The sequence below is a fragment of the Trichechus manatus genome, unplaced genomic scaffold, assembly GCF_000243295.1.
Source record: "Trichechus manatus latirostris isolate Lorelei unplaced genomic scaffold, TriManLat1.0 scaffold00069, whole genome shotgun sequence".
NCBI lineage: Eukaryota > Metazoa > Chordata > Mammalia > Sirenia > Trichechidae > Trichechus > Trichechus manatus.
Window position 1 is genome coordinate 14,115,408 of NW_004444005.1, and position 3,236 is coordinate 14,118,643.

Here is a 3,236-nt window from a genome sequence, read left to right on the forward strand (position 1 = left end):
ACAGGCTGGGAGAGAACCCTGGGTGAGGGTCATGTTCCTCTGCACCTCTCCACAGGCTGGGAGAGAACCCTGGGTGAGGGTCATGTTCCTGCGCCTCTCCACAGGCTGGGAGAGAACCTTGGGTGAGGGTCATGTTCCTGCGCCCCTCTGCCTAGGTTTAAACAGACCCCGTGCTACCACACAGCAACTATGTAGCCTTGAGCAAGATGCTTCCTTTTTTTGTAAAATATTTATTAATTTGTTAACAATAATAAAATGATTACATGTTAATATAAACAGCAAATTTTTATGAAAAATAATTATATTTCCTCCCCAAAAAAATCAGTGAAAAGAGTCACTTTGTTTTACATTTTTGCAAATCTCTTAAATGTCTGGCTTTATAGATTCCCATATCTGCTTCTGCAGTCAATCTGTTGCAATCTGTTGTTTAGGTTAAAATATGTAAAGAAAATCCGGCCTCACACAGATATGTAGTTGGAAAAGAGAGGGATATTTTAACAGCCTTTTCAGACAACTGTGGATATTTTTCTCTGATGCCACATCAAAACTCAACAAGTAGTATTTTATTAAATGGTAGTTGCAGTGTAGAACATGAAACCATATCAATGAACTTTTTGTATTAATTACACTAAAATCCATTGACCTATCTTGCACTTTGAATAGATCTTTTTCCCCACTTGGGCCCAAGCACCATCATTTTAATTTTATTGTGATAAAATATTCAAAACATAAAATTTGACATTAAAACCATTTTAAGTGTAAAATTCAGTGGCATTAAGTACTTTCACAATGTTGTAGGACGATTACCACTATTTCCAGAAAATTTCTATCATCCCAAAAAGAAACTCTGTGCCCATTAAGCAATAATTTCCTACTTCCTTTCCCCAAGCCCTTAATAACTTCTGCTCTACTTTCTGCCTCTATGAATTTTTCCATTCTAGATATTTCATGTAAGTGGAATCATACAATATTTGTCCTTTTGTGTCTGGCGTACTTCACTTACTATAATGTCTTCAAGGTTCATCCATGTCATGGCATGTACCAGAACTTCATTCTTTTTATGGTTGAATAATAATTCCATTGTATATATATCTATATCTATATATATATATACTACATTTTGTTTAGCCATTCATCTGTCGATAGACACTTGGGTTGGCTCCACCTTTTAGCTATTGTGAAAAATGCCGCAAAGATCATTGGTGTACAAGTATCTGTTTGAGTCCTTGCTTTCAAGTCTTTTGGGTATATACCTAGGCGTGGAATTTCTGGGTCATGTGGTAATTTTACGTTTAACTTTTTGGGAAACTGCCAAAGTGTTCTTTATAGCAGCTGCTCCATTTTACATTCCCACCTGCAACGCATGAGGGTTCCAATTTCTCCACATCCTCACCAACACTTGTTATTTTCCTTTTTTAAAAAAAAAAGCCATCCCAGTAAGGGTGAAGTGGTATCTCACTGTGATTTTGATTTGTATTCCCTAACGACTAATGATGGTGAGCATCTTCTCAAGAGGTTGCTGGCCATTTCTAGATCTTCTTTAGAGAAATGTCTATTGAAGTCTTTTGCCTATTTTTAAATTGTTTGGTTTTTGTTGCTGTCAAGTTGTAGGAGTTCTTTATATATTCTGGATATTAAACCCTACTCAGAAATATGATTTGCAAATATTATTCTACTATGGGTTGCCTTTTCACTCTCTCGATAGTGTACTTTGATACACCAAAGTTTTAAATTTTGATAAAGTCCAATTAATCTATTTTTTCTTTTGTTGCCTTTACTTTTGGTACCATATCTAAGAAACCATTGCTAAATCCAAGGTCATGAAGATTTTCCTCTATGTTTTCTTCTAAGAATGTTATAGTTTTAGCTTTTAGATTTAGGCCTTTGATCCATTTTGCATTAATTTTTATACATGGTGTGAGGTATGGGTTCAACCTCATTCTTTTGCATGTGAAAATCCAGTTGTCTCCGCAGTATTTGTTATAAAACCGTCCTTTCTCCATTGAATGGTACTCTTCTAAAAAATCATTTGAGCATATATGTAAGAGTTCATTTCTAGGCCCTCTGTTCTAGTCCATTGGTCTGTATGTCTATCTTTATGCCAGTACCACACTGTTTTGATTACTACAGCTTTGTAGTAAATTTTGAAACAGGAAGTGTGAGTCATCCAATTTTGCTTTACTTTTTCAAGATTGCTTTGGCTACTTGGGGTCCCTTGAAATTTCATGTGAAATTTTAGGATGAGTTTTTCTATTTCTGTTTAAAAAATGCCGTTGGGATTTTGATAGATTTTTCATTGAATCTGTAGCTAGCTTTGGGTAGTATTGATGTCTTAAGAATATTAAATCTTCAATCAATGATGATGAGACATCTTTCCATTTATTCAGGTCTTCTTTAATTTCTTTCAGCAATGCTTGGTAGTTTTCAGTGTATGAATTTTTGACCTACTTGATTAAATTTATTCCTAAGTATTTTATTATTTTTATGTTATTATACATGAAATGTTTTCCTTAATTTCCTTTTCAGATTATCCATTGCTAGTATACAGAAACACAGTGAATTTTTGTGTGTTGATTTTGTATCCTGCAACTTTGCTAAATTTTTTAAAAACTCTAACAGGTTTTTTTTTTGTGGATTCATTAGGCTTTTTTTTACATATAAAATCATGTCATCTGCAAACGTTATTTTATGTCTTCCATTCCAATTTGGGTATCTTTTATTTCTTTTCTTGACTAATTGCTGGCTAGAATTTACAGTACTATGTTGAAGTGGTGAAAGCGGGCATCCTTGTCTTGTTTCTGATCTTAGGGGAAGAGCTTTCAGTCTTTCACCATCGAGTATGAAGTTAACTATGGTATTTCATAAATGCCCTTTATTATATTGAGGAAATTTCCTTCTAGTCCTAGTTTTCGAGTGTTTTTATCATGAAAGTGTGTTGAATTTTGTCAAATTCCTTTTCTTTATCAATTGAGATGATTATGTGTTTTTTCCCTCTTATATTAACTTTGACGTATAATCCATACTGAAGGCTGTGGTCTCTGATCTTCATCAGTAAATGCTTCAACTCCTCTTCACTTTCAGCAAGCAAGGTTGTGTCATCTGCATATCGCAGGGTGTTAATGAGTCTTCCTCCAATCCTGATGCCCTGTTCTTCACAGAGTCCAGCTTCTCAGATTATTTGCTCAGCATACAGACTGAATAAGTATGGTGAAAAGATACAACAGTGACGCACATCT